The sequence below is a fragment of the Balaenoptera borealis genome, assembly GCF_965194805.1.
Source record: "Balaenoptera borealis genome assembly, chromosome: 14".
NCBI lineage: Eukaryota > Metazoa > Chordata > Mammalia > Artiodactyla > Balaenopteridae > Balaenoptera > Balaenoptera borealis.
In genome coordinates this window covers 15,080,736-15,105,910 of record NC_138875.1, presented here as the reverse complement: position 1 = coordinate 15,105,910, position 25,175 = coordinate 15,080,736, and the positions used below count along the sequence as shown (strand labels likewise).

General features: G+C 38.7%; 1 long non-coding RNA gene across 1 annotated transcript in view; it reads left to right on the top strand.

Moving 5' to 3' along the window:
• Positions 1 to 25,175, top strand: part of LOC309610317 — a 39,910-nt gene that overhangs the window by 6,508 nt on the left and 8,227 nt on the right. Inside the window, exon 2 of the long non-coding RNA XR_014233846.1 lies at positions 1 to 25,175. This exon is cut by the window's left edge and continues 4,968 nt beyond it. This is a non-coding gene — a long non-coding RNA (uncharacterized lncRNA).

Sequence of the window (25,175 nt, the reverse complement as noted above, 5' to 3'; positions counted from 1 at the left end):
GATTTATTTTTTGAGGCTTAGGCAATATTTTTATATGCTGATTGCTAAAATCAAAGCATAGAGATTACTTACACTCACAAGGCATGATCCATCACAATAGAAATGTAAACAGCAGTTTACTTCGTCATTTTGCTAGTTGTTCTTCTCTGGTACATTCATCAGACTCCATTTCCTCTTTTGCCCTAATATACTTTATTGTTTTAGGAACTTTCTTCTGAGGGTTCATATGAGAAGGGAGTTATGGCCTCCTTTACACAGAGAGCTAATGGAATAAAGGACTTGCTCTAAATTATATTTTTCCTATATGTGTGTAGGTCTTCTAGCTGGATTAGTGCCAGCTCTTCCTCCTATTCTCAGCCCAAATTCTTGTCCTTTGGCACTCTCAATTTCCTTTTCTATCAGGAATGAACTCCATGTTCATAAGTATGTGCCCTGAAATGACCAACCAACATTCTCTTTGAAAATGGGTCCCCTTGATGTCAACATAGGGAAATAAGAGAGAATAGCAGGGCAGGGTTCTTCCTCTATACTGATTTACAGCCAAAATGGAAACTAAAGACCATTGGCTAAGTCTGGCCATTAACCTACATAATCATACAAGCATAGATATTTGTTTTTTGGTGATATTTACCACGAAGCACAGTGAAATTGAGTCTAAGACCTGTTTTAATGTTTTGATTTTTCTATCCTATGCTCTAATCTTGTTGTAAGCATGGAGCTGTTACTTGTTTACCCAGATGATCACAAGGTTTGAGAAAGCATTTGAGGGGTGAGGGAATAACATAAACTATGCAACAGGGTTAGATGATCTGAAAATTTGCCTATGAAGTGAATGCCTATGGTTGCCATGTTCTTGGAAATACAGACAGCTTTCATGGAGATAAATTAAGCATAACATTTTAAACCAGTCAGCTAATGCAGGAAATGTGTTAGATTTACGTAGTCAGGATTTTAGAATTTGAGAGATTTGGGGTCTCATGTATGTACTTTCTTTAATGGCAGTTCCAATCGGTAGCTGTTAAATATTGTCAATCCAGAGAACATGAGAAGAAAGAGAGCTGAGTTTTGGGAACTACTACAGTGGGATGGTATCTTTAAACGTAGCAGAACTTACTAGTGATTGTCTTGAGAGGCAGATGGCCTCATGGGTCACTAATTCTGCGGACTCTATGAAAGAGAATAGAATTGAGTGGTCAAAATAAAGGCATAAAGAAAAAGTAAAACAAATACTAGGGGTACAGACCTCTGGGTTATAGAACACCACCCAACATTTCATTGGCCTGGCCATCATATTTTTTTATAAAGCAGTAAGTTCCATCTGTTGGGGGAATTTTCTTAACTTCTATAGAGAACAAATTATTTTCTTAGAACTGGGGATGGTATTGTGTTTTAAAGATGGTTCTTAGACTTTTAATCTCTCTTTATATCAAGTTAAACTTTAGTTTGCAATTGTGATTAAAAAAAAAAAAGTCCTGCCAAACGTTACACGTTGAACCCAGCAATGCACATTTTACACCCCAGCCTGTCAATGAAGTGTGACGATGGGCACATGAAAGAAATATCCCATTGCCTGCCAATGTCTAACTTCATTTTTGCTCAACTCACAACTCATCTGACTAAAAACAATACTTAACCTCAATGTTTTTCTGTCATTTCAGGATCTCACTGTACCGCAACATGTCACTGTGGTACAAAATTAAGAAAGGAATTGAAACAAGGGAAATTTTTACTGTTAAGAAATGTAAGAAATAGTGCTTGCTTCATAGGATGATTTCTACGCTTTCTAATTATACTAACTCTACACAGTTTGTGTAGCAAGAATTTCATCTTTTCTTTCTTTGGCCCAGCGTTTTGGGCTTTCTCCACTGCAACTATCAATATTTTTAATAAAGAGACAGATGCCCAGATATTGGCTCCCAGTTCTCAAGGTGTCCACCAGTGACTGTGGAACTTCAGGAAAGTCATTCTTCACCATCGAGCATGGCTTGTTTCTATTTTTATAGAGTTGAGGTATGTAGCTAAAAAGCTATGTAGCTTTTTTATATGTTGAATTTTGGTAGTTTGTTATTAAGTCTGTAATAAGTAACATCAAAATATAAATAATTGAAACTTAAGCATACAAAATTTGGTGAGTAAAATAGTGTCCCAGGGGAGAAGTAAAAATCCAAAGCTACTCTTTCAGGCAGGTTTTCATATAGTTTGTGTTATGTAGCATTTGTGTGTGTGTATCTGTGTGTATGTATCTTTTTTTTTGTTTGTTTATTTTATTTTATTTGTTTTTATATATACTCTTTAATTTTTATTTTATATTGGGGTATAGTTGATTTACAATGTTGTGTTAGTTTCAGGTGTGCAGTGAAGTGGTTCAGTTATACATATACATACATCCATTCTTTTTCAGATTCCTTTCCTATATAGGTTATTACAGAACACTGAGTAGAGTTCCCTGTGCTATACAGTAGATCCTTGTTGATTATCTATTTTATACATAGTAGTGTGTATATGTTAATCCCAAACTCCTAATTTATCCCTCTCCCAACCTTTCCCCTTTGGTAACCATGTTTGTTTTCGAAGTCTGTGAGTCTGTTTCTGTTTTGTAAATAAGTTCATTTGTATCATCTTTTTAGATTCCACATATAAGCGATAGCATATGATATTTTTCTTTCTCTGTCTGACTTACTTCACTCAGTATGATAATCTCTAGGTCCATCCATGTGTATGTGTATCTTTGGGGGGTAGATTTGGGGAGTGTTTACTAGGACTGCGAAAACAAAGTATCACAGGCTAGGTGACTTAAACAACGGAAATTGATTTCTCACAGTTCTGGAGGCAGGAGTCTGAGATCAAGGTGTTGGCAGGGTTGGTTTCTTCTGAGGCCTCTCTCCTTGGCTTGTAGATGGCCATCTTCTCCCTGGGTCATCTCATGGTCTTTCTTCTGTGTGTGTCTGTGTCCGCATCTTCTCTTCTTAAAGGATATCGATCATGTTGGATTAAGGCCAACTTTAATGACCTCATTTTAACTTAATTACCTCTTTAAAGGCCCTATCCAAATGCCATCACATTCTGAAGTGCTGGAATTAGTACTTCAACATATGAATTTTGGGGGGACCCAATTCAGTGCATACCAGTGGGTATGTAGCTTTAACAGCTTTATTGAGGTATAATCTATGTGCTATAAATTTTACCCATTTTAAGTTTGATGAGTCTTAGTAAGTTTATATAGTCCCATGACCATCACCACAATCCTGTTTTAGAACCACATGGTCTTGTTCTAAGTCTCAAAGAGCACAATGATGTAATGGGAATATTGAATAGCAGCCTAATTGTTACATTCCCAAATTACTTACTAAAATTTATGTTTTAAGAAAGGGTTAAAACTATTGTCTTTATGCATGTGGAGAGTCAGGAAGTATATGGGAAATCTCTGCACCCTCCCTTCAATTTTGCCATGAATCTAAAACTGCTCTAAGAAAAAAAGAAGTCTTGATAAAAGCAAAACAAAACAAAAACAATTGCTTCTTGGCCTAAAAATTTTCATAATCAATTACACTCTGCTTATGTATTGCCTTTTTTTTTTTGGCTGCACCACGTGGCATGTGGGATCTTAGCTCCCCGACCAGGGATGATTGAACCTGCACCTCCTGCAGTGGAAGCATGGAGTCTTAACCACTGGACCACCTGGGAAGTCCACCATGGTTTTTCATGTAAGGATGAAGGCACAGCCCCAAACAATGGAGGGTTCCATCTAACTGTTGAGAGTCAGTTTGATAGAACAGAAAGAACACTGGGCCAGGAGCTAGGAGACCCGAGTTTGCTCTGGGTTCCACGCTTTCCTCCCTGAGCCCCAGTCCCCTCAATAAAAAAGCTCTGACCACCATGTGGAGTTGGTATAAACATCAAATGAGGTTACATAGGTCAAAAATCCTTACAAATTATAAATTGCAATGTAAATGTGAAATGGTATTGCTTTTTGAAGACAAATAAAATGGAGTCCCTGATTAGATAGAATTAAAATAGGCTCTTCTCAACTGTTAACAGCTTACCCAGTTACTTTGAAACATAATTATCTTTTGAGAACCTCAAACTTTATTATTATTGTTTTTTAAAATTAATTTTATTGAAGTATAGTTGATTTACAATGCTGTGTTAATTTCTGCTGTACAGCAAAGTGATTCAGTTATATACACACACACACACACACACACACACACACACATTCTTTTTCATGTTCTTTTCCATTATGGTTTATCACAGGATATTGAATATAGTTCTCTGTGCTACACAACAAGTAGGACCTTGTTGCTTATCCATTCTATATAATCATTTGCATCTGCTAACCCCAAACTCCCACTCCATCCTTCCCTTTCTCCTCCCCCGTGGCAACCACAAATCTGTTCTCTATGTCTGTGAGTCTGTTTCTGTTTCGTAGATAAGTCCATCTGTGTCATATTTTAGATTCCACATATAAGTGATATATAATATTTGTCTTTCTGTCTGACTTACTTCATTTAGTATGATAATCTCTAGATCCATCCATGTTGCTGCAGATGGCATTATTTCATTCTTTTTTATGGCTGAGTAGTATCCCATTGTGTATATAAATATATCACATCTTTATCCATTCGATGGATAAAACATTTAGGATGTTTCCATGTCTTGCCTATTGTGAATAGTGCCGCTATGACCATAGGGGTGCATGTATCTTTTCGAATTATAGTTTTGTCCATATATATGCCTAGGAGTGGGATTGCTGGATCATATGCCAACTCTATTTTTAGTTTTTTGAGGAACCTCCATACTGTTTTCCATAGGGGCTGCACCAATTTACATTCCCACCAACAATGTAGAGGTAGAACCTCAAACTTTAAATTGGTTTATGATCTAATTATTCATGTACCAAACCCCCTAAAAGAAATTGACTCAAAATCACAAAGAGAGATTAGGGTATATGTTGACTGTTACCAAATCAGGTTTTCAAGTTCATGAACAGAAGTCATATTTCATAACACTTTTAAGTATACCTCTTAAACACTGGGAAAGCTGTTTTCAGTTTGAAGCTTCCTTTGCTTTTGCTCACAAGGTTCTCTCCTAAAAGAGATCTGTGTTGTTTGAAACTAGAGTACGGAAAAGGAAAAGTCTCTCCCACCATTCTACTCTGCCATCTATCTCAATTCGGAGTATCCTGACTTCAGCCAAAATACTCTTGGTGCTGAAGTCACATTTGGGTCTTAATTGAAATATATGTAGTGAGGCAGGTTTATAGCAAATTAATTTCTCATTAAATGGCTTCCTTAACACCCATCATTTTAACAGAGATTTTTAGTACTTGGAGCAGTGCACCAGAGTAGAAGGTAGGGCCCTTTGCAAAATGGAAGAAGACATTGCAGCAGGGGATGTGAACGTGGAAAATGTGTGGGAATATGCAGGATGGTTCTCAGGCAGATGTTTTAAGAAATGATGTTAATCTTACAAAATTATCAGTGCTCACGTATCCCTCTAACTTTTGTAAAAGAGTTCACTGAGCAGTGTGTATATAAACCCACAACTGTGAACCAATGAAGTTTGCAACTTTAAGTATAATAAAATACTGGTTAATTATGTTTAAAACTTATGACTGGCAACTCTTAGATTGATTTACTCAAATTCTAAAGAACTGGTGTATTCTTAAGAACACGAAATCTTACATACATTACAAAACATCTTTCTTTCTAAATGAATTTGCTTTTTCAAATGGAAGCCATTAGCGGTGCATTGAACCATATGTGGAAAGAATTCAGATAACAGAAAGTTCTGTTGGTTTCCCCAGGATGTTAATATTAAGTACTCTTTTTACAAAGAGATCTATCTTAATGAGGTTGCTTTTCCTTCACTGAAACCGGAAGTCTAACCTGGCCATTGAGCTCAGTGTCTTAATGTACATAATGCTTTCAGGAAAGCCACTGAAAACAGCTGGGGCTAAGAGTCCCCAGATCCCAAGGCCATGGCTAAATTATAAAAGACAAGGGGAGGATCCAGCTGCAGGTTCTGCATGAGATGGGTATCTCAAGGGAAGAATAAAATGTCTTTTCTTCTGAATCCCATAGAGTATATTTTGCTTTACAGACGAAGGTGGGAGAGAGGGGACTCTGGAATTATTTGAGACGCAATCTTAAGAGGTATGTGAGATTATACTCATTAAAAACAAACTTAGGTGGAACCTCAGAAACAGAAGTGGTACCGAGGTAGGGTGTGCCTTTTGCGCATGTAAGGTAACTACAAAATCTGCCTTTGGAACTCCTAGCAAGTTATGAGGTTGGTGAAATTGACCTAGGCCCAGCCTTATGTTTTTAATCAGAATAAAAACAGGAGTGAATAAAAACCTGACATTTTTCCAAGCCTAAGTTTCCCACATCATTGCTGCTTTGCATCAAAAGGTGTCTAGAATAGTCACCTCTAGATTATTCTCTGATTAGTGAGATGTGATCAATGGTAAAGGCGTCTGCTTCTAAAGAGGCTTAGAGAAGTGTGCTAAGCAATCAGCTTTAACCCCAGATAATGCAACATGAGTGGCTGGGTTTGTTAATGATCACTCTGAACAGTGTGCCTTGTAAGCAATGGCCATGAGCATGGGAAGTTACGTTCATTTTCTCTGACTGCAGGGTTACACCTTCCTGCACTATAAAAAGCTGCTCATGTTCCTCCAGGTTTCAGATGGTTTCCATGATTCCATCCTGTTCTTAGGGCATCAGTCCTTCTCCTGGTGGATGGAAGATAGTTCCTGTTTAGCAGAAGACTGGGTCCATCTTTCCCTCAATCAGTGATCATCTTCGTGCAATTGCTGCCTGTAGGAGACTTTCAGGACATCTCTGTAGACAAGATAAGCCAATGTAGACAGAAGGGCATCTCCTTGGGGATGGTCCCTGAGGAAGACCCGAGGGGAAGTGGGAAAAGGTAAGAAAACCCAGATCCACTGATGACCTTCAGTAAAAGCAGTGAGATAACTTACAAATCAGTCTTAAAGGAAATACCGTAAGGACCAAGTTTTCCAGATCAAATTGGTGCTCAGTTGTGCATGTCGAAAACTTGTGTCCTAAAGAGGGAGACAGATTTCTAAATATGACTTGCTAATGTCAGTGTGTGCCTGCATTTTTACTCAGCAAATATTTATTATTGTCAAATATATCCCCAGGATCTTGTTAATTATTAGAAGTGCAAAAATGAATAAGACATGATCTCTGTAAGATGGGACACAAATTAATAAACGTCTTAATCTCAAAAGAGTATTTGAGTGATTTTAAAAAAGCATTCTTTTGGAAATGTCATTGTAAACACAAAGAATATACTTGAATTAATTCTAAGGTTTTTAGTGCCTTCATAATGGAACATTAAGGCAAGTCATGTATGTATGATATAGATATATCTCCAGTATAACAGTTAATATTCATTTGCTAATCTGTAGAACTCTGATATCAACTGTATATTAAAATAAGCTCATTTCTATCAGTGAAAACATGGTACTTTTTTTTTCCATTTTAATAGTACTTGACAAAAACAACTAATCTTTAAAAAGCTTATTAGGACCCCTTGATTTGAGTTGGGTTTATACAAATGACACTTGATTAAATTTTAAGGTAGTTTGAAAAGAAATTTGCTAAGAGATTTGACATCCTTTACCATAAATGGTTTTCACTCTGTATCTCGACTTTAGGCTGTAATGAATACCATACTTGGATCTCCTTTGTAAATATTTACTTGTTCTAATAAAAGAGAAATAGAAAAACATTACTTATTCTTGTGCTAAGAACAAGGAAGTTTATAAACACAAATCATTTGGTAGCACCGACAATGACAGACTTCAACTTCTAAGCATGTCAATCCTGAATGTACATGTGGAGCTGAGTTGCCAAAGAGACTCTAGAGGGGAACTGAATCCCCGACCTAACAAACTCTGGGTGGCATTTTTGTCTCGAGGTTAGATGTAAACAGTGAGCCACAGAGAAGTGAAAGCTATCGTTTAATGCTTTAGATTAAGGACAAGCCCAGAGACATGATTAGAATTCTTGAGTCTTAATGAACTGTTCTTAACCTCTAGTCTGGTTTTCCCCTAAATTAAGTCATGGAACATAAAAGAGAAATCCTATTCTTTAACTTGAAAGCTTAACCCCGACTCCCAAAATGTACACAAGGCTGTTCCTACATCGCAGTACCATGTGCCAAAGGGAAAGCATCTTTAAAATCTTTCCCCCAGTACTAACTGTATTGGATTTAAGATGCAATGGAAAAACTAGCTGTAGAGATAAAATATGCAGTATGTAAAGGTAAATTTAAATTTTCGTTAGCTTACGTGCAAGCTAAAAAGGCTCTTAATCTATTCTTAATTGTAATTTAGAATAGATCATAAAAGCTGTCCCAAGCCTCCAACTTGAATCAGGTTACTTATTAGAGTGAAAAATTTTAAAACAGAAAAGTATCTATACAGTTCTGCTGAAAGAGACCTCCCTCAAGACACACATATTTTTCATCTTTTTTTTTTTTTTTGTCACTGTTAAGGCCAACATTGTCAAGTTTCCAGAACGTATTACAACTGATCATTTCACAGTGTTCTCAAGTAGGTCAGAAGAAAAAAATTCTTTAATGATGATCTTCATGCTCTGCTTTGATGACAGGAAGTATAGAGACCAAGTAAAGAATAACCACTTCTGTACTCTTAAGCCCACACTTCATTTAGTGTTTTAAGAAACATAGCATATGTAATTCAGACTAAAGGTGTTTAGTATTATAATTAGTCACAGAGAACTTGCCTTGGCACTTAACAGCTGTCTAAAAAGTGCATTCAGCTCTTAACCCCTTCTATTCTAATGGTTCTGATTTTGTCTGTACTAAAATGACTTTCACATTTCTTCAGTGTTTGAACGTGAGCTGCACAAATTCCTTGGTGTCCAAGGTCCAGAGACACTGTGCCATGGAAAGGGAGACAGCCCTATTTCTAAAACAATATTGGGGACATATGGATGACCAAGTATTTTGTGTGTGACTTCTGGGAGATGAGGCTTGGTTGTTGAAATACTTGTACCTCTGGGACATTTCTTTTTCTTTTTTTTTTTTCTTAAAAAAATTTTTTTTTTAATTAAAAGAAAAAATTTTAAATTGAATGTGTTACTTTCAGGCATACAGCAAGGTGATTCAGTTATACATACATATATAATGTATATATTATATATATATTCTTTTTCAGGTTATTTTCCACTATAGGTTATTACAAGATATTGAATATAGTTCCCTGTGCTATACAGTAGGTCCTTGCTGTTTATATATTTTACATATAGTAGTGTGTATTTGTTAACCCCAAACTCCTAATTTATGTCTCCCTCAACCTTTCCCCTTTGGTAACCATGTTTGTTTTCAAAGTCTGTGAGTCTCTTTCTGTTTTGTAAATAAGTTCATTTGTATCCATTTTTTAAATTCCACATGTAAGTACTTTCATATGATACTTGTCTTTCTCTGTCTGACTTACTTCTCTTAGTGTGATAATCTCTACATCCATCCATGTTGCTGCAAATGGCATTATTTCATTCTTATTTTTACGATTGGGTAGTATTCCATTGTATGTGTGTGTATATATATATATATATTCCATTGTATATATATACCACATCTTCTTTGTCCATTCATCTGTTGATGGACATTTAGGTTGTTTCCATGTCTTGGCTACTGTGAATAGTGCTGCTATGAACATTGGGGTGCATGTATCTCTTCAAATTAGAGTTTTTGTTTTTCCAAATATACGCCCAGGCGTGGGATTGCTGGATTTTATGGCAACTCTATTTTTAGTGTTTTAAGGAATCCTCTGGGACATTTAAATGGTTTATGGGAATAACAGGGGAGAATCGTTTATTCCAAATATTTCATGACATCAGGTTATGCAATCAAGTTTATCTGTTCAAATATTTCATTTTAAAAATATTGAAATAGTTCAAACATATAGAAAAAGAATATATTCATTCATTTAATAAATATCTTTTGCAAGTCTACTACATGCCAGCAACTGATCTCCATGCTTAGGATACATCAGAGAACTCTATAGACAAGATCCCTACCTTTTTTTTTTTTAATTTATTTATTTTAGTTTATTTTTGGCTGTGTTGGGTCTTTGTTGCTGCACGTGGGCTCTCTCTAGTTGTGGCGAGCGGGGGCTACTCTTCGTTGCAGTGTGCAGGCTTCTCATTGCAGTGGCTTCTCTTTGTTTTGGAGCACGGGCTCTAGGCACACGGACTTCAGTAGTTGTGGCGCATGGGCTCAGTAGTTGTGGCTCACGGGCTTAGTTGCTCCGCGGGCATGTGGGATCTTCCCGGACCAGGGCTCGAACCCGGGTCCCTTGCATTGGCAGGAGGATTCTTAACCACTGTGCCACCAGGGAAGCCCCAAGATCCCTACCTTTATGGAGAGTATGTTCTGGCAGAGGAGATAGGCAATAAAGAATTACTTCAGAGATGGTCTTGAATAGATGACAGGCAGTGGGACCCAGTGACCAAGAAGGAAGTGGATTTAGATAGTTCCTGTATGGTAGTGGGCAGGAAAGCAGAATGTGTGGGTCTAGGTATTGGTGGGTGGGTTGATGGAGTTGGGGGGGAAGCCCAGGAAGTTCTCATTGTGTCCATGTTCTCTGGGAAGTAGGAAGCAAGGTCAGCAGAAAGTGAGGATGGGGGAGATATGAGGATAGAAGCCGAAGTTGTGAAAAGTTTATTTAGTACAGAATACGATGTAACAGACACTTATAAACAACTGCAGATCAAACAGATAACATTTTGCCATACTTTGTTCAGATTTATCTTTTTTAAATAAAGAGTTACAGGGAGTTCCCTGGTGGTCCAGTGGTTAAGACTCTGCTCTTCCATTGCAGGGGGCACGGGCTTGATCCCTGTTTGGGGAACTAAGATCCCACATGATGCATGGCCCAGCCAAAAAAAAACAACAACAACAACAAACAGTTACAGAGATAGTCAAAGTAACTCTCCACTGTTCATTTTATCCTTTCCATCCTTCCAAAGACAGCCACTCCCTTGAAGCTGGTGTGTGTGATAGCGAAGCAAGTTGTTCAAATTATTAGTGCTTAAGTTGGATCTGAAGCTGCTTGTTTCTCTGAGAAACTGAATTTAACAGAGTTTCCCCTCCCCCACTGCTTTGATTGCTTTGCTTCTTTCAGTTGTGGTAAAATATACAAAACATAGTATTTATCATTTTAACCTACGTACGTGTATAATTCAGTGACATTATATCCACGCACAGTGTTGTGTAACCATCACCACTATCTATTTCTAAAACTTCATTGTCTTCCCCAACATAAACTTGGTACCCATTAGACAACAATTCCCCTTTCTCCCCTCCCCTCAACCCATGGTAACCCAATTCTACTTTCTGGCTCCATGAATTTGCCTCTTCTAGGGACCGTGTATAAATGGACTCATACAATATTTGTTCTTCTGTGTCTGGTTTATTTCACTTAGTGTAATGGTTTCAAGGTCCATCCATGTTGTAGCATATATCTAAATTTCCTTTTTACCCTTTTTATGGCTGATGATGTTTTTGGTAGGCTTTTAGCATCATAAAATCTTACTGCAACACTCATAGTGTAGTTACAGGGACACAAGGACTGAAAACCCTGGTGACACCTTCTGTCATCCTCTTTATAGTCCCATAGCTATCTCCCATAGTTTCCAGCACAAATCGATCTTCATAACTACTTCCTGAGCTGCTTCATTAGCATCACCTATAAGCCATGGTGAGTTGATATGGGAAGGCAGGATCTTGTTCCTAGCCATGTATCAAGACCCTGGAAGGCTGCCAGGCTCCTGGCTCTGAGGCCATGCTTGCTGCAAATTCTCTCTGCCCGGCCGAGTGGGCAGGTGCCGAAGATGGCAACTGGATATCAAAAACAGCTGCTGCTTGCTGACCGGAAACGGGGCCGTCGCAAGCAGGGGGTCGAGGAGAAACATTTTGCTAATGGTTTCCATAACTTTCCTCCTTGAAAAGAAATAATCTTTAAAATGGCAGAACCCCCCAAAAGATAGAACATGAATTATAGTGATTGTATGTAGGATTTTAGAACTGTGCATTCTGTGGCGTAATGGATGGATGACTTTTGAAGGTTCAAAGACTTGGATTCAGTAATAGTACAGTTTAAAATCACTGGGTCATTTTACCTCCAAAGTTGTTGTATTTTAGAAGAAATTCTGCCTCACTTTCTGGGTATCTTTCCTCAGAAGAACTAATACTTAAAAAATATTTTCTAAACGTCTTAGAATGAGATATTACTTTTGAAATGAGAAAAAAGGTTAATGAAAAGATTCATTTTCATCCTTGCTGTTAAATGTTAAGTGACTTGTGCTTTCTGTGTTAGAACCTGTCTATTTCTTCTAGGTAATTCCTTTTTTTTTTTTTTTAATTTTTGGCCACACTGTGTGACATGTGGAACTTCCCCAACCAGGGATCGAACCCATGCCCCTTGCATTGGAAGTGCGGAGTCTTAACCACTGGACCACCAGGGAAATCCTAGGTGATTCCTAATACCGATAACAGTAAACAGCTTTTTTTTTAAGGCTTCGTATATGCCAGTGCCTGGGTAGGCATTTTATATACATCCTTACTTAGTGTCCATAACTGTTCTATGAAGTAGGTGATATATTCATTATCGTTATACTTGTATTATAGATGAGGAAACCGAGGCTTAGCATGGTGACAAAATAAATAGCAAAACCGTGATTCAAGGCAGGCATTATCCAATGCCAGTTACCTTATTCTTGGTCACTACACTGCATCAGGTTATCAGAGGAAGTTCAGGATGGAAGGGTGACTGGAATAGTCTAGTCAAACACCTCTTTTTACAAATCAGGACTCTGAGGCTCTGCCCTATGCCCAGTGGGCTGGTTAATCGCAGGGCCAGAGCTAGAACTGGAGTCTCCCAAGGCCAGAATACCCTTGTGCCTTCCTACAAGATTGCTTGTGTTGTCTTAGAAACTGCTCTATATCCAATGGCTTAAAAACCAAAACTCTTGTAATTACTAAAACCTAAAACAGTAAGTTGAAAAAGGACAAGCTGGCAGGTGAGGTCTCATGACCTTTCTAGAAAGCAATAGATGACTTGATATTTCAAGGTGTTTGCTAATGTTGCCACCACATTGTTAGAAGAACTTCTTTTTAAAGGTTTAAAAAAATTTTTTTTTTATTGAGGTATAGTTGATGTACAATATTATATGTTTCAGGTATACACCATAGTAATTCACAATTTTTAAGTTATATTCCAGTTATAGTTATTATAAAATATTGGCTATATTCCCTGTGTTGTACGATATATCCTTGTAGCTTGTTTATTTTTAGAAGCACTTCTTTCTTCACTGCATCCTATTTGCCTTCTCTTCTCTCTTCCTCCCCCCCTCCTCTAGTTCCTCGGGCTGCCCTTTAACAGCAAAATATGCCATCCCAAAGGCAATGCCTTTGTTTGGATGATGCTGTCATCTGATTAAAAGTAGGTCCATCCCTTGGACCTACTAGAGAGAAATCAAAGCAGAATCTCAAAGCCGGAACCACCCCTCCACCCCAGTTGGTGATAATAATCCTTAGTTCTGTGCTGGCTGTGAGAAACTGAAGCAATTGTGTTTCAGCACTAAGATGAGTCCCTAGGTATCCTTTGTTATTTTTTGCATATTTAGCGTTACTGTCCAATGTATTTTAAATTTATTTTTAGTAGCCAATTGGATACTAAAGCAGTTTAGCTGCTGCTGTATTTTAGGGCACAGAGGGTGGGTGGGATGGGAAAGGATGAGACTTTAGGCATCTCCTTAGAACTGATGGAGTTTATGTTCAGACTCTGGTAGTCAAGGCACTTCTCTTAATTCACTGACATATTCCAGAGGCCCAGTTTTTTTTTTTGGAGAAGACACACAGGAGCCCAAGGTCAAATGCTGGGGTGGCTAAATGCTGCTGCTGGAAAGGAACAGCAATTGGTCTCCCAAGCTTGACTCTTGCCTTCTGAGGAGAGTGTGCCTGGAACCAGATGAGATCTTGCAGCTCTGTGAGCTCAACAGCAGGGCTCCCGCAGGCCTGGTGGGTGAGGCACAGCTTGCCACAAAACACACACACCTGGACGTGACAGCAGTGGCGGTTTCATCTGCAAAACAGGAAAGCCTTATATAGCAAAACCTCAATTAACAGGAAGCCGAGAATCCAAATCCCTCATTGACCAGTGACTCTTGTAACCAACTGATCAGGCTTCTCAAATACTTGTACTTCATGTTCCTGCTGTTAAAAAAAAAAAAAAAAACAAAACCTCAGAGCTCAGTTTGCACCCACTTTCAGAAAGTACAAGAGATCTTCTGAGTTACATTGCTGTACAGTACTTATCCCCCAGCTTCCTCTGACCATTTTTATTATTACTATCCCTTTGCTTCAATCACACTGTTTATCCTATAGCATTTGTATATTATGCATTTTAATAAATGGCTTCACAATTCCTCTTGAAACAAAACAAAAAGTAGGTAATAATTAAAAACACATTTTTCTGCTAAATGTAGCCCCTTAAAAGGTCCACAAAAAATGGTTTGTTCTTTTCTGACTGCTAACGACCTCCATCTCTATAAACTGCAGTAACTTCATGTAACCTAGTGTAACACTGCCTGACCTGCCACACCTGAAATGCAGCTCTGTATTTGCAAGAATATTTCCCCTTTGTCTGTTCTCTGTCTCAGCCCCAGCCAGCCTTTGGTTGGAAGACTGGTGGAAAGCTCTTTTTTTTTTTTTTAATTGCCATATTTTCTAAATGCATTTTCTTACAAATGCATCTCCTAAATATTTTGGAGCCCATCCTATTTCTTTATTTTCTCTGGTTCTAATTCTGTTCAGTTCTTTTTAAAAATTTTAATTTGTATAGTTTTAAGTTGTCCAATTCAGTGGTTTTTAGTATATGTGGAGTCGTGCGCCATCACCACTATCTAATTCCAGAACATTTCATCACCCAAAAAAACAATTTTGTACCAAGTAGCACTCACTCCTCAAACTTCTCTTCCCCTCGCCCCTGGCAACCAACAGTCTACTTTCTCTCTCTCTAGATCTGTGTATTCTGGCCATTCCATATGAATGTAATCATACCATACATGATCTTTCATGACTGGCTTCTTTCACTTAGCATCGTTTTCAAGGTTCATCCATATCCATACGTATACATCCATATGTATCAGTACTTTGTTCCTTTTTATGGCCAAATAATATTCCATTGTGTGGAGGGACCACATTTGTTTAGCCATTCGCCAGTGGATGGACACTTGGGGAATAGTCTATTACTAAATTCCCTCGCCTCCTTGATTCTTGATTTCTTCACTTCAATGTGTAATCTATACCATGTCCAGGCTTACTTTCTTTTTTCTTTTCTTTTTTTTTTTTTTGGCCACCCTGAGCAGCTTGCGGGATCTTAGTTCCCTGACCAGGGATGGCACCTATGCCCCCTGCAATGGAAGCGTGGAGTCCTAACCACTGGACCGCCAGGGAATTCCCCAGGATTACTTTCTTAAACAATTCTGATCACAGCACCTTGTATTAAAAAAAAACCTGTGAAGGCTGGCCAGTGGTTCACCTACAGAAAGAAGTCCTCACCCCATCCTCCTGTTTTAGTCTCCTTGTCCCTTATTTCTTTCCACAGATGCCCTACATGGACAAATTCTCATGCCACGCACATTCCCCATTTTGGGTCTCTGCTCTGACCAGAATAACCTCCTCCCTGAACGAATGGTGAATTCCCTCTAGCCTCCCCTTTGAAGCCTTCCCCAAGGCCCTCTGGGAGAACAGGTGATGCCTCAGCACTGTCTACATTTTCCTTAATTAAAATGCCCACGATCCTGCACGGTACATATTTACCCCCCAGTCCTCACTCCTGCATGTAGTGTGAACTCTTTGAGGAAAATGCATGTTTCTTATTCCACTTCTTGGTGTTTTTTTCTGTAATCCACTCAAAGAAGATACATAATCAGTGATTATTTATTTCATGTGTGTACCTTTGTTTAACCTTTTCTATGAAACTCTGATGGAGTAACAATGTGCCCAGCGCTCAGAGTTTCCACTGGGAAAATGAAGTCAGCTGCTTTGTAACTGGGTCTCACATCCCCCCCAGGAAGAAGAGCAGAGGAGATTATTTCAGGCTGTGACTACTGCCCCCACCTTCCAGATGATAACTTTTTTTTTTTTTTTTTTTTAACATTATCTTCTTTGGATCTCACGTGGTCCGGGGATCTGCAACTATTGTTGTCCTCATTTGAAAACAACTGGAAAGGGAGACCAAGAGTGCTTGGCTGATTTGCCTGTCTGAGGTGGTGCAGCTAGAATGAAAGACTCTCCTACTGCCTTTTGCTGCCACCTCCTAAGGAAGTAAGACCTCGAAGGGAAGAAGAGAAACTCTGGACTTGATCATTCAACTCCCAAGGGGAAATGGCCCTGAATAAAGCGTAGTTTTGTGTAAGTTGTGTGTCCAAGAAGGAAAAACTCTTTTTTCTTCTCTCTGGAAAGGCATATTTATAGATGCATTCCCTTTGGAAGTCTGAGGCAGGGAGAAGGGAGCAAAGCAAGCCTTTCAGCCCCTCCCCCTCTGCTGCCGCAGTCCGCTGGGTGCTGTGGGCAAAGACAGCGCAAGGTGCCTGACAGCTTTCAATTGTTTCCTGTCGTCCAAAGCAATCCACCCCACACCTGTGAGCAGAGAGAGGGTGCTGCCACCAGCTGAGGGCCTCTGGGCTTAAAAGAACCAAGGAGAACAGAAGAGGGACTTTAGCTGGTCATTATCAACATCAGGGACATCATTTGCAGGGCCCAGTGCAAAATGAAATGGGGACCCCTTGTTCAAAAGGTAAGAAGCATTTCAAGACAGGAGCATTAAACCCGGCACGGGGACCTTCTGAGATGGGCGTGGGGGCCCTGGGTGGGTGGCACGTCGGTGAAGCTGGCACTGGGCAGGGTTACACACCCAGATACACATTTATTCTTAGAATCACCGAGAAAACAACAACAACACATATATTCCAGTCAGGAATATGAACAAAAAAAAAATGTTGCCTTAGCATTTTTTTTTTTTTGCTATAATGTGGCTTATATAACAGTTGTACTTTCTATGTGCCAGACACAGTTCTAAGTGCTTTGCAAATCCTGACTCATGTTTTTCTTCTTGAAAACTCTGTGAGGTAGGTACTCTTAGTATAATGGCCATTTTATGGATAAGGCAATAGGGGCATAGGAATTCAAGTAAGTGTCGCCAGTCTTGTTGAGTCTGCTTCCAACCACTGTATATACTGCCTCTCTGATCAAAACAGGACCTATTTACCTTCTTACAAGACTCTGCATCAACATATTTTGGAAGATGAAAGTTTTGAAGGGTATCTTTTTTTCTTGTTGTCCCTAAAAGAGAGAGGGTTTAATTAATTGCAGGGATCTGTAGAGAACTCCATGGATCTTTTAGATTCCTGCCACCCAATCTGTCTATGTAGATTCCTGCCCTAAATGTACACTTTCTTTGGGCCTCTTATTAAGTCACAACTATTCAAAAACACATCTGAGGAACAAACAAATATACAAAAATGCATCCCTCAATGAACAACGTATCAACAAGTATTACTACTCCCACCTCTATTCAAGTAATAAGATAGCCTTCAAGCAAAGCACATAAGATCCTTAGCAAACAAACCAAAAAACAAACAAACAAGCAAACAGCATTTAGTGTAGCTCCTGAGAATGCCTTTCTACTCATTGGTCAGGAAAACAACTAGCATTTTTTTTTTAAAAATTTATTTTATATGGGAGTATGGTTGATTTACAATGTTGTGTTAGTTTCAGACGTATAGCAAAGTGATTCAGTTATACATATATCTCTTCTTTTTCAGATTCTTTTCCATATGGGTAATTAAATAGTATTGAGTAGAGTTCACTATGCCATATAGTAGGTCCTTGCTGATTATCTATTTTATGTATAGTAACAACTAGCATTTTTGAATGTGAAGAAAAGAAAAGGTTAAATTGGGTTTTGTACTATAAAAAAGAGTAAAGTATAAAATAAATTTTAGAAAGCATTTTATTCAAAGTGCTCAAATACGAAGTTATGGGGTATATCTGTAATAGACTTGAATTATATGGACGCTTCATCTGTTCATTCCTGTTTACCTTTCACAAGATGTTGGATCAATGCATAGTTTTTGTATTTTATTTACCTCTGTGTGTGCTTTAGTTTCCCGAAAGGGAATTAGGAATGTGGATTAGAGCCTCATTGATGATAAGACAGCATTTTTTCACTGAATCTGAACTGATCCAAACCAAATGATATAAATATATTGAAGAATATTAAAGAAAAAGAATCTCACTATATAAAGATATATTTAACATATTTTTTCCCTAAAAAGTAGCTACTTCAAAGCCATTAAAAATTACTTGAAAAACACTGAAAGCAAGGAAAGATGCCTAGAGTTTTTCATACACTTTTCCCACCCATAACCTTGGGTTTTTGGCCTGCATTATGCTGCATTTGTATAAAGCAAAACGGTCACCACAAGAAGAACATTTTAAACATGCCAGAGATTTCCCCGTGAGTCTGTCATCTTCAACTGTTTTGTGGTAAATGGTTTCCAGTTGCACTGACTCATTTTCCAAGCCTCCCACCTCTTCCCCTTTCCATCCTTCCTCCATTTCTCTCGTGTGTGAGGCCATTACCTATATAACGCTCTCATTAGAACTGCATTTTGCAAAACACTCTTTTTTAATAACAAGCTTAAAAAGAAAGAAACCCACCTATCCACTGACCCATTGAAACTTCTAATGTGGCGGGTGGGGGGGGCTGGGATTTAGAGAAATAGGTGTGGGAGATTAAGAGGGACACACTTCCAGTTACAAAATAAATGTGTCATGGGTATGAAATAACAGAATAAAATAACAGAATAAATAGAGTTAATAATGATGTAATATCTTTGTATGGTGATAGATGGTAGCTAGATTTGTGATCTAAGCCAAAACGGTGATCGTTTTGTAGTGTCTAGAAATATTGAATCACTATGCTGGGCCCTAGGAACTAACACAGTCCTGTAGGACCAATTCTTCCGTTAAACCTTCCCAAACTAAAAAAACAAAACAAAACAAACTCATGGAAAAAGAGATCAGATTTGTGGTAACCAGAGGCAGGGGTTGGGGGAGGGGAGAATTGGATGAAGACAGCCAAAAAGTACACATTTCCTGTTATAAGAGAAATAAGTACTAGGGATGCAATGTACAACATGATGAATATAATTAATACTATTGAATGTTTTATATGAAACTTGTTCAGAGAGGAAATCCTAAGAGTTCTCATCACAAGGAAAAGATACTTTTCCTTTTTCTTTTATTTTGTATCTATATGAGACAGATGTTCACTAAACTTATTGTGGTCATCATTTCATGATGTATGTGAGTCAAATCATTATGCTGTACACCTTAAACTTATACAGTGCTGTATGTCAACTACATCTCAATAAAACTGGAAGAAAAAAATTAAATATCCAACAAAACAAAACAGTTTCCAATCGGAATAACCCATCCTGGGTTCTTATGTCTTCATGAAAGTTTCAGTTGTTGGGTTTTCGTTGTTGCGTGTGGGCTTTCTCTAGTTGCGGCGAGTGGAGACTACTCTTCGTTGTGGTGCGTGGGCTTCTCATTGCGGTGGCTTCTCTTGTTGTGGAGCATGGGCTCTAGGCACGCGGGCTTCAGTAGTTGTGGCATGCGGGCTCAGTAGTTGTGGCGCACAGGCTTAGTTGCTCGGCCGCATGTGGGAGCTTCCCTGACCAGGGCTCGAACCCGTGTCCCCTGCATTGGCAGGCTGATTCTGAACCACTGTGCCACCAGGGAAGCCCCATATTCTGTTCCTTCCTTGACTTGCCAGACTTGTTGCAGGAAAGTCAACTGACCCTTGGGAACAATACTTCTTTCTTTCTTTCTTCTTCTTTTAATTGGAAAAGTTAAAAAGAAAGAAAACAATGGAACATAATATAACAAACATTAGCAGACACAAGAAAATATCTAACTTTTGTCATTTCTTTTGTAAAATAAATAATGCGGATTAAGCTGCAGTCCCCTTGACCTCCTCCCTGATCTAATTTCCCCCTGAAAGCCACCACCATGAGGATTTCGGCATGGTATCTGTCAGCCCATTATTTTACTTTAGGTATATTCTTTATAAATAACATATACTATTGCTTGCATGATACAAACATAGTATCATGTCTTGCCAAGATCAGATTGAACTACCTTAATCTCTGGGGATAAGAGAGGATGAAATTTCCTTAAATTATGACCTCTGTTTTAGAAACTGTTCCCTGGAATGTGTAAAATAGGTAAACAATAATACTGTATAGCACAGGGAACTATACTCAATATCTCAGTATCTTGTAATAACCTATAATGGAAAAGAATCTGAAAAAGAATATATATATATATATATATATATATATATATATATATATATATAAAACTGAAACTGAATCACTTTGCTGTACACTCGAAACTAATACCACATCGTAAATTAACTATACTTCAATTAAAAAGATTTTTAAAAAAATCTAATACTAGGAGAAGTAAACCAAAAACAAACAAACAAAAAAACCCAGCTGTTCCCTGGAGCAAATTTTAATTTCTGGAATAATCAGAGTAGTAAATCTCTTCTACAGACAAGGATTCTGGAGGTGAACTCTTTTGCCGTGGTGACTTTACAAGGTTCTGCTAGAAGATAAAAATGGGGTTGGGATTATCTCTTACCCAACATCTGTAAACTTGATGAAAGCTTGCTTTGGAACATTTTTGACATTCGATTTTTCTGGCAAGTTGATTTTTTTCTGCAGCTATCAAAATCTTTAGGTGGTCGCACAGTGAATACATAAATACTTGCTATATTTTAAATCCCTGGGTACAAGATGTTACAGTAGTCACAGTTTTATCTGTCCAACGGTAGATTTTTTCATGTTAGTGTGACACAAGTTTTAGAAATAAAATTAAAAATGCAAATTAGTCATAGTATTTATAAACTCACCTTTTTTCTTTTTTTTATTAGTTATCTATTTTATACATATTAGTGTATCTATGTCAATACTAATCTCCCAATTCATCCCTCCCCCACCCCGCTTTCTCCCCTTGGTGTCCATACGTTTGTTCTCTACATCTGTGTCTCTATTTTCTGCCTTGCAAACTGGTTCATCTTTTTTCTATATGGAAAAATTTAATGATTGTCAGAAATAAGCACTGGAATCAAAAGTTCCTCAAAAGTATATAGTTCTATACTTCAGTCTTAAAGAAACTCTAATAGTACTATGAAAAACAGCTGAATATCTTAATACTTTAGAATGTAATATCACTTCACATCAAGTTGACTTAAAGTTGGTGTGTTAATAAATCTAGTAGTCTAGTGCCACCCTGTGACTGAAATGCTCAACTACATCATGTTAGATTTCAGTGAGTAAGAACTTTCTTTAAACTGTTCATTCATTCATTCAGTTCTTGGCATTATGGGTAATTGGATTGACAGTGTCTACCAATAGGGTGATAAGCCATCCCTGCTTTCCCAAGACTGAGGGGCCTCCAGGGACACTAGACTCTTAAGGTTTAAAACTAGGACAGTCCCAGATAAACCGGGACCAATCGGTCCCCTACCTACTAAGTATAAAGCACTGTCTGGGCAATCAGGATGTAGCAATGAATAAGACAGACAAAGTCACTATTTATGGAGTGTGTGTTATTGTTGGAAGGGTACACAGATGATGTATAGTCATGTAACATATCAGATATAAGTTACACAGGTAACCAATTAGGTTAATGTAATTGAAAGTCTCTTGGTGGCTCTTTTAGGTTGAGTGCTTGTGATAGAGGAGGTGACATTTGAACTGAGAGCTGAATGACACGGAGGAGATGGTCACATGAAGATAGAAGGAAAGAACATTCTGGGCAAAGAGAAAAGTTAGAACAAAGTCCTAGGTCTGGGATAAGCTTGGTGTGTTTAAGAAACCCAAAGGAGCCAAGGTAACTTGAGTTTAGTGGGTGTGTTAGTTTTCTAGGGCTTCCTAACAAATTACCACAAACTAAGTAGCTTAAAATAACAGGAATTTATTGCCTCACAGTCTGGAGGCCAGAGGTCTAAAGTCAAGCTGTCAGCAGGGCTATACTTCCTCTGAAGACCCCAGGGGAGGATACTTCTTTGCCTCTTTCTAGCTTCCGGTTCTTGCTGGAAATCCGTGGTGTTCCTTGGCTGGTAGACCCAGCACTCCAGTCTCTGCCTCTGTCTTCACGTGGTGTTGTCCCTATGTCTCTGTCTTTACTTGTATTTTTCCTCTTCTTATAAGGACATCAGTCATTGGAGAAGGGCATCCTGTGTTGATATCATCTAAATTGATTACATCTGCAAAGATCCTATTTCCAAATAAGTTCACACTTACAGGTATGGGAGGGGTGGTTAGAAACTCAAGATATCTTTTCTGGGGACACAAGTGAACCCACTGCAGTGGACAAGGCTGGAAGTGGTACAAGAGGAAGCAGAGAGGTTGGCAGGGCCCAGATCACACAGGGATTTGCAAGGTAAGGCAAGGAATGAGCCTCTTGGTGAGTTTTCAGAAGCAGAGAGATGTGATATCATGGTCCTTTAAAGGAAAGATGACTCCTATGTGGAGATGGACCATAGGAGGGTTAGCGTGGAGGAAAAGAGGGTAGGAGGGAGTAGGCAGGGCTGGGATTACAGTGGCAAAGGTGAAGGTGGAGAGAATAGGACAGAGTTGGGATGTGTTTTGGAGATAGAACTGATAGGTTTTCTGAGGGACCGAATGCTGGTGTGATTAAAGAAGTTCATCAAACGTAACTGCTAGAGTTTTGAACAATCTGGTAGATATGTCTGTTATTTCCTGGGCTGAGGAAGCCTAGGGGAGAAACAGGTTTAGAGAAGAAAATTGAGAGTTTTATCTCTGCAATGGGAAGATAGAAGGACAACACCCTTATTTCCAGACCCCAAGTTAATGGGGTGGGGGAGGAAAGAGAGCCACCAGTCCAGAGGGCAGCAGGGAAAGAGGAAGAGACATTTTAATGGAACAACCACGTTTGAGACAGGGCATGGGAGAAGAGAAAGCTTAGAGAAGCCAGTGATGGGAAGGGAGTGTCTGATGATACTCTGTGAGTTCCACAGAACACACTGCCGGATTCGTAAGTGTGGAGAGGAAGGGGAATGGGGTCACATTAGTGCAGGTGCCTAGTTGTTTTGGTGATGATGGCTGACTTATGGGGCTTGGGCTTCTGCCGATGGCTGAGCTGAGGTGTTCATAAAGCCTAAGGGATTTGTATGATCATCCCTGAGTGGAAGGTACCTGGTTTAATATATCTTCTATGGGAGCCACTGGGCAATTGTTCTATCTTGCAGTCTCCAAGGAGTGTGGTGGAGCAGAAGAGAGTCAAGGCCTCCTCCCAGATGTCTTCCTTAGGAGGCAAGGGGCCCTGGGCTGGCCGGGGGCCGGCTTCATCTGGAGCGGGAAGCTAGGCATCACATCTCGGTCACACAATGAAGCATGAGCCTCCTGTTTACAAAACCCTCTTCTATTGCAGGCAGCATTTTCTGCTCATGTGTCGGGCAGTAATGGCACTGGAATTATGAATTATTACGAATTATGAGTTATTACGAATTATTATATCTACAGCTTGGAATTCATATGCGAAATGTGAAACTTTCCATCTGCTGGCATAATAACTGAACCCTCTCAGTGTCTTTAAACTACACCAACTTAGAAAACTCATAAGTTGACTTTTACTTTTTTCATCATTATTTCTTAGCTGATGAAACACTATGTAAGAAAAAGACATAAAATGAGAATTATATCACATTGAAAATGTAACTCTAAGCTCATGTGAATGCATACACAGATTTATTTTTCTTTTCTAAGCAAATAAATGATCTTACGTTTAGGCTTCCAGGTCAGGCTAAGATCCTAGAAACTCAATAATAAATAAGTTCTACGGTTAAAGGAAGGAGAAACAAGAGGAAGAGAAAGGGTGAATGCGCATTTCTTTCTTTTTTGTTTATTTTTAGTTTTCAGTTTAGACGGTTTAGAGGCCGAGGGGCCAACCGGGCTTGTCCAGGCATCATAGAGCATATTCTCATCTGTCCTATGCCAGGAGGGGGAGGAGAAGATCATCTCTCTTCTCCAACACCTGCCCCCCGGAAAGACTTAAATGGACCTTTCTTAATACCTCCAGGATGTGTATCAACCACCAAAAGAGCATCAAAAAGGTTAAAGGCCTGGACTCTCATGAGTGTCTTTTTTCTACTCTGGAATTGGTGTGTCGTGTAGTATAAACAAGAAGCTCTCTTTGGATAAAATTAGCATTGTTTTATTTTAAACTTAAAATGTCTTGACTAGTTGTTTATTTTACAATTCACAATAGTAAAAGTTATTCTTCTTTGGTGTACAGATTTATGAATTTTGACACGTGTAGGGTCATGTAACTACTTCCACTGTCAAGATACAGAACAATTCCATCACCTCCCCAAATTCTGGCATGCTACCCCTTTGTACATTCAATCTTATAAAGTTAATTATATTTTTATTTATTCTTAGGCACTTGATCTATATCACTGGGTGCACCTTAAAAATTTATTTTACATTCTAGAAGGATGAGCCATTCACTCTCTGTAATACCAGTAGAAGACATCCTTTTTGCTCTGGGCCCACCGTGATGGAAACAGGCCCCGTAATGTGCCACAGACGTTTTCTGTGTCCAGCAGGATTTAGTTTGCTCTTTGATTTCACTCATTGTTTATATCCATAGGAGCTCAGCTCTCTTTATGTTTCTTCCATTCCTGCTCATAAAATAGTTATTGGTCTCCTCACCATTTTTACTGTTCTTTAAATGTGTTCAAGCGGCTCTTAAAACATGGTGTCCAGAATTAGATGCAATGGCCCAGATGTTGATATTATACACCATGGACCTGTCTGGGACATACTTTCTTCCTTTCAGATTCTGTCTGAAACTGCACTAGCGTTTTTGTTTTTTCAGCCGTAATTCACTGTTTACTGACAATGAGTGTCTGGTCAACTATACAAATTAAAAAAGTTTAACACATGGCTGCTCATTCTTTTAGTCCTTAGCCCGTATGTGTGGCACTGGGATTCTTGCACCCAAGTAAA